Here is a 14,566-nt window from a genome sequence, read left to right as displayed (position 1 = left end):
CTGCATTCATGCATATATATGAAGTGAAAACAAATGTATTATGCATATTTATGCAATTCAATTGACTTTAAAAGGGCAATTTTGGTCCATAATACAGACCAAAATAAGAAATGCTGCAATTTTTGTCCACTTGTATAATACTCATGTGAAAAACCCATGTTAGAATACCCAAATGCAAATCAATAGGGATTAAGATGTCCGTACTAGATGTGTAATACAGAGCGCAAATACACCCATGTGAATGAGCCCTTATAAACGGCCCTTGAAGGCAACCATAATGCCACGTTGTAATGTCCATTAGGGAAATAAAAAAAAAAAAAGGGGAGTCCATTATGTACTCCAAAATGGTACCAATAAACACAGCCTGCAAAGGGCAGTCCCTCACCGCTCTGTTAACACATAAATAAAGGCTTTTATTGTAGACATGACGAAAAGCACACACTCCCCTGAAGGCCGGTCTCACACGACCGGATTTGCATTGTGGAATCCGCGAAAGTCAGCCACATGGATGATCTGTGGTATTACACTTGCATTCAGAAAATAGAATATTTGCTATGTCCGCTTACATGAGCAGACAGCAATTGTGATTTCCACTCGTGGAAATTAAATTGCAGAATGTTCTATTTTTGTGCAGATTCTGCATGGACAGCTTCCATTAAAGTCAATGGAAGCCATCAGACCTGCGGCACAACCGCAATTGACATTGCAGATAGGTTGCGGGTACCTGCATCATAGCCAAGCCAACAGCGCGGGGAGAAAAAAAACATCTGAAAAAGAAAATCTGTACTGCACATGACTGATGGTGAGCTGTCCGCACAATCCACATTACAGATTATCCATCCACAATACAAATACACGTGGACGCTGTCCGGGGGCAGGGCCAGATTACGCCATGGGCTCCCGCATGTGGAATCTAACCTGTCCATGTGAGATCGGCCTAAAACTCTAAATATCTGTGCCCTTAAAGCGCAGCTGCACCTTCAGATTACTTCACCATTTGTATGCTGTACTTTTCACCAGTTTTTCCCTCTGCAGGCTGCATCTCCAATTCTCAGTTGGCTGTAGCAGCGCATCACTGCCTCTGTCCCTCCCCATAGACTTCTAGGGGCAGCACTTCCTGTGATCTGTCTTGTAGTCTGCTACTAAAGAGGGACTTCAGTTGGCAGACAGAGCAGCAAATTGAGAGAGATCACTACTTGCCAGCATTAAAATGGTTTTAATGCTGAAAGATACTTTAAGTAAATAAAGTGATTTGCACTTTGAGAAAGCTTGTGTTAACATCACAGCCAATGTGATCAAAAGTTACAAATAAAAACAAAGTGCAGTTACCTTTTCTTTGGGGGGGCGGGGGTGGGGGCTGTGAAGGGCAGTAGCAGCCAATATATTTTGCATTAATTACAGCAAAGTAATTGCTTATGCAAACAGAATCTATGTTTGTTCTTTTTTTTTTTTCGCGAATAGTAAATTTGGTTTACTTTATTATAAACACCAGATGCCCAGAGAGATCTTAAAGCGAATGTGTCCTCAGAAAATGATTATATAAATGAAGCTTATGTTAAACATAAGAAATTTTTGTCCCAATAATAATAAAAAAAAACAAAAACAGAAAAAACAAACCTAAACTCCTGTAGTTTACACAGTGACCGCTAAGCCTAATATCCCGATACTTGCCATTTTCAGCCCCCATAGACGTATTTTTTTTTGGTTTTTGTAGTCTGTACACAACTGAAAATAAAAAGTGATTAAAACCAGATAATGGAACACAATCCACTTTTCTAAAGGGGTCATCCAGCTTTCACATATTGATTACCCATTCTGAGGATAGGCCGTCAACTTTTTAAAATGGGTGAGGGTCCACGGCTCAGGACCCCACCGATCAGTTTATTGAAGCGGCTGCAGCGTTCTGGCTTCAGCCTCTTCAATGGTTACATCTGAACAAAAACCTGTTCATACTGAGCGCGCTGTATTATGTACAGTGGCCATACTAGAAGTACTGCGTTCTGAGCACGGATGTAAACATTGCAATAGCTACCGCACTCACACAAGTGCTGCGACACCTTCACTCCAGTCCGAGTGGCAGACCCCAGCCAATCAGATATTGGTGGCCAGAGGAGAAGGCCATCAGATTGTAAACAATGGACAACACCTTTAGTTAGTAAAAAAGGTTATGATTTATATTATATACTGTATACACACACCTTTAAAGGTGCTGCAAGACGTCTTGGAAGGGTACAAACTACAGCCTGCTTGAAAGTTTAAAAATGGACTGATTAACCCCAAACCAATTGAATGTCTTAGTTGATTAGAGCCTCTTGTACATTTTAATGCTGTGAGTGAGGTGTGAGAGGGGAGCTCTGGGATCTCATCAGAATGGCAGGGATGAGGCTGCAGCAAAGCCAAGCTGTCAGTCTTCTAGTGCTGTGATAATGACGCCTGCAGTCAGCATACACTATAGGACACCGCAGCTTGCACTCTAGAGAGCCTCATACATTACGGCTGTTCCCGACATCCTCACTATGACATGTTTACTATAGATAATGGTCATATATAGCTCTGAGATACCCATATACATTGTGCAATAATTCAATAGAGATACAGAAACAATCGTGTTAGTATAAACATTGCCAGAGTCCACATTTAATTTGGCAATAAATTCTCAGAAAACTCTTTAGATGAGGGGCCCAAGTGACTATAAACTAGGAGAATGGCGTGGTCACAGCAAAACCATGACGGAACCGCACGTGACTATTCCATAGCTGGTCAGTTTGTCAATCATTTGTCTATGTCAATACGCATTCACAAGGGAAGAGTCTTTGGATACATTCTCATCTTCCAAAGACATTCTGAAATGCTGCGGCCTTCCTGCACTTCCAGGCATCACTATTAGGGCCCATTCACACAGATGTACTTGTCCTTGTGCGGTCCATGTGTTTCAGACTGCCCACAGACCCATTATAGTCAAGTAGGCGTCCGTCCAATCCTGGTCTGTGATATGGGCTAGATAAAACATGCTGCGATACACAATGTCAACTGCCTCTGGGTATCCAATCTCACACGAACATGTCTGAAGCAAGTTGCGCCTGAGAATCTCATTTGAATGGGCCTTTCATTGATTAGTATTCTGATATTCATCTTATCAAGTCTCAGGTCTTGAACCGATGAACAGATGCAGGACCTTTGACATGGGATAAATATGCCTCCTATCTTTGCTTCTTGTTCTTCTAGTGCTAACACATTCCTGAGCAATAAAGGAACATCTGCAGCACTAAATGTACTAATACTACAAGATATAGTTCATCTAACACAAACCATATGTAGCTTCCCTAAACCCAAAATACAGCCAGTGAAAGTACTTGTAAGAACTAGCAGGACACAAGACTAGGTCCCAAGACCGGTCTGCAGCCAACACCACAACAGGTCTACACTATTCTTAATCTCTTACAGTGAAGTGCACCGTTCACGTTGTCTCTCACACTATTGCTTCTTAGGGGGTAACATTTGATTCTGAATTGTGTTATAGGCCATACATTCAAATAAGTTAAGCGGATCTGTCATGTCCTGCAGTCAGCATAGTTTTGCAGCTTTTCTTTATTCTCTGGTCCCCACCAACATCTATAAGATTAGCCACGCAGTGCTTTGATTCTCATAAGTGGACATGCTACACTGCCCGTCATCAGACCTGATATCCATTGACAGTGAGCAGGGAAGGGCTTTCAGTTGGTCGATTCAAGGTACCACAGCCAAATGCAAAGGCCCTTTTACATGGCACAATTATCGTGCGAACAGCTCCTTAGATCAAGCTGTTCGCACCATCAATTTTTTCTAGGTGTAAATACATGCAATAGAAGTTCGATGAATCATAAGTCACTGATCAGATCGTTTGTACAGACCATAAACATGCAGTTATTCATCCATGAACGACTGCCCGTTTACTGTGGATGGAGCCGGGCAATTCCCGGCCCGCCCTGCTGTGATAGACATGATAATTATTTAGTATAAAATGTCTATCGCTATTTGTATATAACCCAAATGTATTTTGCTATTGTAATGACTTTCAGCTCTGAGGAGTTTAAAGGACACACACACAATCTAATCATAGTATTTGCTAGACAATGGATGTCTGATCTAATGTTAGTTAAGTACATAGAAGTTACACAAGTTGCACAACCAGCTTCTAAGAGTTAAGGGCCATAGTCTCTGTGTATATCCTGTGTTTAATACTGAGTGTTTGTCTAGCCCCCTTCCACTCCTCATCCTGAAGCTAGGTAAACAATGAGTCATCACTACACGGAGATGACTTCAGCTAGAGGACGAAGTCCATACCACCTCAACACTTGGAGGGGGTGGGCAGAGAGGTGGGGGATTCTGTATGATCCGACAAATGAGAATCTTATATGTTACTGATGTAATCTGTTGCACGCCCATTGAAGGGCGGTTGTCATGTGTTATAATAAAAAGCCTGAGCCTCTACACATGGTAGAGACTCTCCCAGTTTTAGACCAACATTGGTGTCTGATTCTGGTTCGATGATGTGTGCACACGATACTCAATTTGGAAGCGACAAAATACCCCAAAAGCCTGCTGGAGAAACCGTAATCCAGCACAATTGGCGTCTCCTGGGTGGACCGAGTTAAGAGATTTTGATTTCTTTCATTCTGGAAAAATACAGAGATCGGCAGACGGCACGCAGAACTCAGGGGCCCGAAAATCTACAGAACACGGTAAGATTGCTTTATGTAAATCTACCGATGTGATCTGGGTTCTGACTGCTTTTCTGCCTGTTCCTGATCCAGAGTGATAAATCAATGAAAGGCAGGTAATATAGTTCTTTCTTACTCGGAAAAAAGACCACCGTTTTAACCTGCTCAAGGGGTATTTTGTATGCTGTGTATATTATGTCTGAGACGGTTAAAAATTGTGTATGCAAGACCAAGAGATAAATTCTGTGAGGGTTAATGTGTCGGGAGGGCGGACTCGGCTGTTTAAGTCTGAGGGAACACGCCAGTGACACGTGCTCCTAGGTAAAACTAGTGTGAGGTTAGGAAGATTTATGATACGTATACTTAACTTTATGATTGAGCGTGTTATGTTCTCATATGTGGAAAGGTATATACGTATGAAGTATAGTCGTGCTTTGTGACGGCTGATTTCTCCAGAATATTATTGAGGTTTTGGTCATTGAAAATAATCGTCAGTCTCTGTGTATAGCTAAATGTCCTGTCTAGATCGTGTACAAGGAGTGCTCTTGGGGATTACTAGACGGTGGGTTGTTAAAAAAGGTAGATGAGATATATATATACCTTGAGCCGTTGTGGGTATTCTCCAGTAATCCCGTCTGTCTGGTATTCTAGAAAGAATGTGCAGTGTTTATTGTTGGGGGGAGGGCTGCGGATAAGAGTGAACTGAAAGCTTTTTCCAATTAACCCTTTCTGTTTACTTTGTCGTTCCCTGTGTTTTGTAGAATTAATGTGCATTATAATTCTGAGTGGGAAAGAGGTTATATGGGAAGGATTTGAAGAAAGCAGATTTTACAAGAGAAACACTATTGTGTCCAGAAACTTTGAATAGAATAGAATAAGCAGGTAGCATAAAGTTGAGCAGATTGAGAAGGTTCAGGCATAGACGCAGGTTGTTTAGAGAATGGGGAGCAAAGTGAGCAAGGACAAAGGTCATAGAGCTTGTGATTTGGTTACTGAACAATGGGAAAGGATCAGGAAAAGTTGCAGAAAGAAATGCCAGGTTATAGACAGATAAGATAGATTGTAGAAAGTTTTCAGAAGATGAGCAGGAAGCCTAGCAGAAAGAAATGTGTTTTTAGATTGCTAGAAGGAGGTATAACATAGTTGAGAGATTGAAGAGGGGAAAGCATGTAGGGGGGTATGTGTATTGCTTATGAACAATGTAATGTCTTTGTGTTGACTACAGCCCCTCCCTGTAATGGCGGCCGTGCTTGCAATGTTTACAATCCAACATAGTGTGACTCTGCAGTAAATGTAGTGAGGCCTGCCCCCACCCTGAAGTTACTTCCCCCCCCCATGTGCTCACTTTCAGGGTGTGTGATGTTACTTCCGGTCCCTCCCCATCCGGGACAGGACCTGGCCCCGCCCCTTCCTCCTCCAGCGGCCATCTTGCCTCACCTGGGAGTGCTGCTGCCCCTGGCCCCGCCCGTTCCTCCGGCAGCCATTTTGCCTCACTTTGGAGATTTGTAGCCCCGCCCCTTTCTGCCTCTGGCGGCCATTTTGCTGCATTTGGGAAGCCTATATTTCCCAATGCCACTGTATCCAGTGCTAACATCATGATTGTCTGAAGTAAGGTTTTGTTTGACCAGACTTTGTTACGCTCCAAGATGTGGCCACTTTGGATGTGTGATAAGTTCAGGGAAACAAACCTTTGTGGAGATGCAGCTTGGGACATAGTAGACGACTAAGCTGGTTTATAGTGCATGGAAGATTGGAGTTGATGCATGGGGGGCAGAGGCCGGGAATACATGACAGGGGACGCTCTCTCATGTTCCCAGGGGCTCTGTTTTCCACTGCCCGCTTCTCCAATGGATGCTCAGACAGATGATGTTACGGAAGGCTCCTACAGATGAAATAATTTCCCTATAGTCACCCAGCAAACTTTTTCATGCAATTTGGTGAAGTAATTTTACTTTTTATGTGAAGAAAGAGGGACTGAATTGCCCAGAGTAGGATGTTAATTCATCCGTATTCTTTAGTTTTTCTTTAAGTCTTTTGTATATTCTAGTGTCAGTTTACACTGAAGCTATAATTATATTCCGACAGGAGAGTAAAAGCTAAACGCTGGCCATACCCTGAAATACTATTACACTGGGTGACGTAAAATTTGAATCGTGTGGCGCCCCCTTGTGTTAAAAATTGCTAACTGCGACCTGAGAGGGAAAAAAAAAAAAAAAAAAAATTTTTTTGTAAGGAGATTTTCGCTCAGACTTCGCTGCATACAATGTCACCTTGACCTACAAAGTGCTTGTTTTTGTGCCTCTTGGTTTACTAGTTTGAACGCAATGACTCTTTTTCCATTGAGTATTGCGGTTCAAAAGGGGGGAGGCATAGGTGATCTGGGTCATAGATGATCTAGGTGTTGTAGATCAGCTATTGGGTTTGAAAAAAAAATAAATAAATGATTTTGTGCTACAAGATTCCGAGCCATGTGAAATAGAACATCAGCACGATTATTTAGTACTAATACAGTAAGAAACTGCAGATATGCAAACAGTTACCAGAACCCCTGTTGATAATGCATATGTTGAGCTTTTTGCAGATGGTACCAGGGTGAGGATTGATGACTCCACATCGGATATGCAGTGGTCACACAACAAGATGTCCTAGAAGCAGAAGCTCTGCCTCCGCATGTCACAGTACAATAAGCGGAATGGAAGGCCCTCACTGAGGCGTGTAGAGTGGCGAGAGGTAAGACCGGCAATCCTTTACACTGACTCCTGGTATGCATTTGGCATAGCTCATGATTACGGCCCAATATGGAAGGCCAGACAGTTTTTTACCTTAGCAGGACAACCAATTGAGAATGGTGCAACGGTACAGAGTCGCATGGAGGCCCTACTTCTACCTGACAAAGTTGAGAGTTCGCACCGATTCCTACACTGGAGAGGCGAGAGACGACACCCTCGCTGACAGCGCAGCAAAGGCAGCGGCCCTCAAGCCGTGGAAGAAAGAAGAAAGATACTGACAGCATGAGTCAGTGGTAAAAAACTTTGGACATTGACAAAAATTTGGACTTTGATATGTTAAAAGACTTTTACAGTTACAAGCCAGCAAGGAAGAAAAGAATAAATGGACTAATATGGGAGCAGCAGAAACAGGACAGCGTGTGGTGAACGGTCAACAGCACTTGCCCACCACGGTTCCTGTATCCCATGATGGCCCAGCTGATGGACGCAAAGACCCACCTAGTAAAGCAGTAATGACGACGACGCTTGAAAGAGGTTGGGCGACTTCTGGGTTCTCTGTAGCTGCTGCATCATTTGTCCGGTTTAGCATGATCTATGCCATGGGTAAGTCAGGGCAGAAGTAAATTTGCCACATCACACTTGCCGGGACCACACTACCCATTTCAGGGATTGCAAATTGACTACGTTCAGCTCCCACTTGTTGGGAAGTATGACTACGTGCTTGTTGTTGTTGATATCTTTGCAGGTTGGAGGCCGACCCTGTTACCAAGGTAAACAAGTAGGTAACCGCAAAGAAGCTCATGAACGAGGTAAACTGTGAATATGGGGTACCAGAAGTGATTCAGAGTCAGACAGAGGTATAAACTTCGCAGGTGAATGTAACATGTCATGTCTGCTCTGGGTGTATCCCAGGCCTTTTACATACTCTACCATCTTTAGAGTAGTGGAAAGGTGGAGAGACGTAGTGGCACGCTAAAAAGTAAGATACTTAAAAATGACGCCACTTTGGAAAGACTGTCATCCAATAGCCTTATACAGTGTTAGATATGAACCCAGGGGGGATTATACATTATCTCCCTATGAGATTGTTTGAGCTAGCCCCAAGGCTAGGTCGTTACTATCCTCAGTGGTTACAATTACAATCTGATGTGTTGACTGAGTATGTGATTTCCGTTGTTAAAGAACTAACCAAAGCCTATGCACAGGTGTTCTCTTCCAGACTCAGAGGCAGACACTGGGACACATATCTTGCAGCCTGGGGATTGGGTGTGCGTCAAGAAGTTCCCCAGGAAGCACCCTCCTGAGCCCCGATTTGATGGCCCCTACCAGGTGCTTCTGACTACTGCCACAGCTGTGAAACTAGCCGAAAGACTTACATGGATCCACGCTCATACTGTAAGAAAGCTTCAGATCCGGGAGACCAGTCTTAGTTGTGCCAAAGACGTTACTCTGGTTAGGGCTAGTGAGAGAGGAGGGTGGCAACTGGAATCCTTAGTCGGAAGAATATGGGGGTATGGTTACCTTCTAGTATAACTCGTCCAATGCTCAAGTAGCTGCATATTCCTTCGACTATTGTACTGTGGTCCCGTGTCTAGGCGCAAGATCCCACCGCAGGCCAGATTTAGCTCAGTCCAGCTGGTTATATGACTTATATACCCGGGGAATACAATATGTTTGCGCCACTGATAACGTCTGGGGAGAAGACTGCCGTTATTGGGGATTAGTGGGATGGAACGCAGGAACAGACTAGTCCTATAAACCGCGAAGTGCCTTAAATAAGAAAAATAGGAGCGGGAAATCCCTAATTAGTCGTATAACCCTCCTTGAGAATAATAAGGACAGCAGGTATTGGAAGGCTGAACTTAGTATGTTGCTTGGTTTTAATGCAGTTTTTACATTAACCATGGGAGATCCAAGCCCGGGGGACGGGGAGACTTATAGTCTGGGGACATACCGGTACGGGAGGATAGATCCCTTAGGGAAGTTTAAAATAAGGGATATGGTAGATGCAGCCGAATGGAAGCCTTCACTTAGTCCCGTGCCCATAATTAACCCCCTCCGCCGTAAGATAAAGACCTTGACGAACATGATGATCATAGCTGACCCTACCTTTGAGGACACCTTGACAGTAGCGACTGGCTACTCTGACCAGAATCTCTGGTTGGAGTTGATGAGGTACAATGCTAACAGGAGCAACAAGTCTAACTGTTGCGTGTGCGGTAGTGCCCGACTACACTCGGGGATGGTCCCCCTAAATCTCCCTGTAGATGCTGAAGAGGGGTTTATTAGTCTCTTCACGAACATTTCCGCTAATTTCACTGTCCGTGAGAAATGAAAGAAGGAATACTCTATAACTACTTAAGTGTTTGCACCGGAGAGAGTATTACTGACTACCCTGGAAACTACACCTGCCAGGCAAATAGGCAGGGTGGAGGGAGATTTTTGGGGAACTCACCAACGGGTATTGCTCCTCCTACAGTATGATAGGAGGGGAATAGATGCAGAATCAGGTCCAGTCCTTAGGAGACGTTTACTGGCTTTGTGGAGACATGAGGTAGAGGACCCGCCTGGAGGGTAATTGGACAGGGGAGTGTGCCTTAGTAAAGCCCTTATGCTCCTCCACATCCTGTCAGACACCAACGTTTCCCTTGTTTGAAAAAGATGAAGAGCCAGTTCCGATAATGCCAACCACATGCGCTACCAAAGAAAAAGGAGAAATGTACTAGTACTGTGCCTGCCCCGATCTCCTAAGATGGATTGTCAGTGGAATTCCCATTTGCCTAGGGATAGTGCAGAAGACCTTAGGTTCCGGCGAGGGCACACCCTGTGGGGTGTTAACTTGTACAGATAGAGGGTATGGATGCCCGGAAATGAGCCCAGGGAATCCATGGCCTCCCTCTGAGGTAAGGTAGGGATCCCCCCCCCTCCTAGGAGTAGGGACTTACGGGCAGTGGGAAAGCCCTGACGCAAGGGTGAGGCGACTTGGACGTGTTCACCATTAGGACTATCTCCAGGAGGGACATTGGTGTGGGTGAAGATTAGGGAGTCCCACGCCGTGCGTACCTGTTCACGCTACTAGTATTGTAACATTATGCTAGAGCGAGAAGAGAGACCCCTGGTGGTAGTTTTGATCTACACGTGTACATTGACGTCATAGGATAGCCAAGGGGGGTACCTGACGAGTTTTAAAAATTAGAGACCAAGTTAAAACTAGATTCGAGTCCATTTTCCTGATCATTAGGGTAAATAAACGTTGACTGGATTAATTATGTTTATTATAATTAGCAGTGGTTTATAAATTATACTAGAGACGCCTTATAGGGACTAGTCGACCAATAGGACCTACCTCGACTATGACTTTTTTTAAAATAGAGTGACTTTAGATATGACTTTAGCTAAAAAGGGGAGTGTCTGTAAGGTGATAGGGGAGACTTGTTGTACCTACATCCTAGACGACACGTGACCCGCGGGTAAAGACGCAGTTGCTATTAAGAAGCTGACCACACTAACTAAAAAGAGCTAACTTTTGGGACCAGCACTCGCCATGGATGAGCGGGTGGTAAAGGATCCTGGCACAGACGGGCGTCGCTGTTGTATGTGAACTGATGGTTACCTTTTCTGTTCTAGTCTGCTGTGTTATCCCCTGTGTCAGAGAGACCTGTGAAACTGATGCTGGAAAAGCCGCTTCCACCATGAGTTTGCTGAATGCATCCCCAGAAGGAGTGGACAAGTCCTACACCCCCTTGAAGACCCTAAAACGAACCTTCAACGCGCTCCGGTTATAGGCTCATGCGCAGAAGACTGTGAAAATTAGATAAAGAATTAGAGGATAGACATTTTAAGGGGGGATTGTGATAGACATGATAATTATTTAGTATAAAATGTCTATCGCTATTTGTATATAACCCAAATGTATTTTGCTATTGTAATGACTTTCAGCTCTGAGGAGTTTAAAGGACACACACACAATCTAATCATAGTATTTGCTAGACAATGGATGTCTGATCTAATGTTAGTTAAGTACATAGAAGTTACACAAGTTGCACAACCAGCTTCTAAGAGTTAAGGGCCATAGTCTCTGTGTATATCCTGTGTTTAATACTGAGTGTTTGTCTAGCCCCCTTCCACTCCTCATCCTGAAGCTAGGTAAACAATGAGTCATCACTACACGGAGATGACTTCAGCTAGAGGACGAAGTCCATACCACCTCAACACTTGGAGGGGGTGGGCAGAGAGGTGGGGGATTCTGTATGATCCGACAAATGAGAATTTTATATGTTACTGATGTAATCTGTTGCACGCCCATTGAAGGGCGGTTGTCATGTGTTATAATAAAAAGCCTGAGCCTCTACACATGGTAGAGACTCTCCCAGTTTTAGACCAACATTAGTGTCTGATTCTGGTTCGATGATGTGTGCACACGATACTCAATTTGGAAGCGACAAAATACCCCAAAAGCCTGCTGGAGAAACCGTAATCCAGCACACTGCCTGCACTCACTGTGCGATCCTTGCTCCTGTGAAAGTACAAGAGTGATCATCACTGGAACAGCAGTCGAGCGCTTCAGTACCTCACAGTCGTCCCATGTAAAAGGGGCTTAACAGAGGTCAGTGCAAGTGAATGGCAGGGAGACAAGCTGCAAAGAAAATCTGCACTACAGAGGCAACAGGACAGCAGCTGCAAAGCTATGCAGCCAGCCCTGCTGCCATGTCAGGTCCACACGTCCATCTACAATATTGTATAAAATATGATAGAACTGTACACAATAAGAGTTCTGACACCCCCAGACCACCATTTCCATTTAGTTAGCTGTCAAGAGCCTCCCCACATTAGGACTTCTCACCATCCCAAGTGATTTTAGGCATACACATTTTTATAAAACCTCTTAAAGGAGATGTCCCGCGCCGAAACGGGTTTTTTTTTTTTTAAACCCCCCCCCCCGTTCGGCGCGAGACAACCCCGATGCAGGGGTTAAAAAAACCACCCGCACAGCGCTTACCTGAATCCCGGCGGTCCGGCGTCTTCATACTCACCTGCTGAAGATGGCCGCCGGGATCCTCTGTCTTCGTGGACCGCAGGGCTTCTGTGCGGTCCACTGCCGATTCCAGCCTCCTGATTGGCTGGAATCGGCACGTGACGGGGCGGAGCTACACGGAGCCCCATAGAGAAGAGGAGAAGACCCGGACTGCGCAAGCGCGGCTAATTTGGCCATCGGAGGGCGAAAATTAGTCGGCACCATGGAGACGAGGACGCCAGCAACGGAGCAGGTAAGTATAAAACTTTTTATAACTTCTGTATGGCTCATAATTAATGCACAATGTACATTACAAAGTGCATTATTATGGCCATACAGAAGTGTATAGACCCACTTGCTGCCGCGGGACAACCCCTTTAACGTGGCAAATTATAACTTTGAAAGGCAAAGCTTTAATTTTTGCCTGGTCTTCTAAGATTCTATAGCTTATCTATCCTCTCTCACCTTGAATATTAGTCTTGTACAAAACCCCGAACCACCCCCTTAAATAGACTGCTTGGAGACACTGATGAGAATACGTTTGTCTAACATACCTTGCTGAGCTGAGTACCGGCCATGGACAAACCACTACTTTTAGTCCGATTAAACGGTTTATAGATTAAAGGCTGTTTTGTACCTTAAGGACCAGAAACTTTTTAGGGATTTTTCCCATGGGGTGGTTTAACTGCTCTATTTTTTTCTTAGGCTACCAAAATTATTTTTGCTGTGTTTTTTTTCTGTGACATAAAGGGCTATTTTTTTAAATATCTTTTTCACTGACCTTTTTTCCGTTTTTTAGTTTTATTTGGGAGTAAAGCTAAAAAAATAAACTTTTGTTTTACCATTTATAGTTTTTCTTTTTAATTATTATATTTACCCTAAAATAAAGTATGGGAACAGGTTCCTCATTTTGTTTCGGACGTTTTGATATATATGTATGGTTTGGGATTACAGGGCGCATATGGCGACGGTTTGGGGTTATTTTTTATGTATATATTTTTCTTTTATTCTGTAATTTATGTTTGTAATTATTTACTTCTTTATGTAAATTTTTTTTTATTTGACACTCTTCCACTGTGACTGGGGCATCCATAAGAGCCCCAGTTACAGGGAAAAACATCCCCTGTAGTGACAATAGTCACTAATAGAGATGATCAGGGTCTGCTGAGACGCTGAGGCTCTGCTGTGCCAGGTGAACCTGGCGGTCACATGACCGCCGGCTCGCACAGTGGAAAAAACACTTAGCGCTCATTAAGAAAGGAGAAGGCAGAAGGGGTTAAAAAACACTTCTCCCTCCCCCTCGGGGTTCTCAGCTGTGACTAACAGCTGACAACCCGACCTGCTTCTGATTGTAAAAATACGGTGGGGGATTAACCCCTTAACGACCAGCCCATAGTGTTTTTACGTCCTCCCGAAGTGGGCTCTATTCTCTGAGGACGTAAAAACATGCTTCCTGCAGAGAATAGTGCCCCTCGGGCTGTGGACGTGACAGCTCCATGCTGTCGGTGTCCGCAGGTAGCTGACAGCATGGAGCTGTCATCCCGGGCTGTTCGGAGCCCCCCCCCGGCATTGCGATCGGCGCTATGCAATGGATAGCGCCGATCGCAAAAAAAGTAAATAAAAGTACATAAAAGTTAAAGATTCAGCTGCTCTGATGGATCGGATCCATCGGAGCAGCTGAAATTACTCACCGAGGTCTGGCACGCTGCTCCCCGCTCTCCTGCCGCTCCGGGGCCCGAAGCCGGTCTTCTGCGCATGCGCGCCAGGCGGCATTACGTCAGCCGCATGCGCAGAAGGCCCGGCGGCGCGGGAGATTTAAAATCTCCTGGCTCCCGGCTCCTGTAGGTAGCCGGGAGGCAGGAGATGTCAGCGGGGACTGCGGTGAGCGGTCCCCGGTACCGCGATCGCCGTTATCCAATGGTTAGCGGCGATCGCGAAAAAGTTAAAAAAAAGTTTTAAAAAAGTCAGTTTCACCTCCCCTCATGGATCGGATCCATGAGGGGAGGTGAAAATACTCACCCCCAGTCCTCAGCGGTGTCCCGATGTCCCGGGACCCGAATCCCCGTCTGCGCATGCGCGCCCGATGATTGACATCGGGCGCGTGCACAGACGGGCTCGAGCCC

General features: G+C 44.7%; 1 protein-coding gene and 1 long non-coding RNA gene across 5 annotated transcripts in view; one reads left to right on the top strand and one right to left on the bottom strand.

The window, feature by feature from the left end:
- Positions 1 to 11,813, top strand: part of LOC136627939 (uncharacterized) — a 134,873-nt gene extending 123,060 nt beyond the window's left edge. The window contains exon 2 of the long non-coding RNA XR_010792832.1: positions 7,282 to 11,813. This is a non-coding gene — a long non-coding RNA (uncharacterized lncRNA). The remainder of the gene's footprint in view (positions 1 to 7,281) is intronic.
- ARVCF (ARVCF delta catenin family member) overlaps positions 1 to 14,566 on the bottom strand; it is a 595,983-nt gene that overhangs the window by 53,235 nt on the left and 528,182 nt on the right. The gene's annotated exons all lie outside the window — the stretch shown is intronic.

This window comes from Eleutherodactylus coqui, chromosome 5 (genome assembly GCF_035609145.1).
Source record: "Eleutherodactylus coqui strain aEleCoq1 chromosome 5, aEleCoq1.hap1, whole genome shotgun sequence".
NCBI lineage: Eukaryota > Metazoa > Chordata > Amphibia > Anura > Eleutherodactylidae > Eleutherodactylus > Eleutherodactylus coqui.
This window is presented reverse-complemented; position numbering and strand designations above follow the sequence as displayed.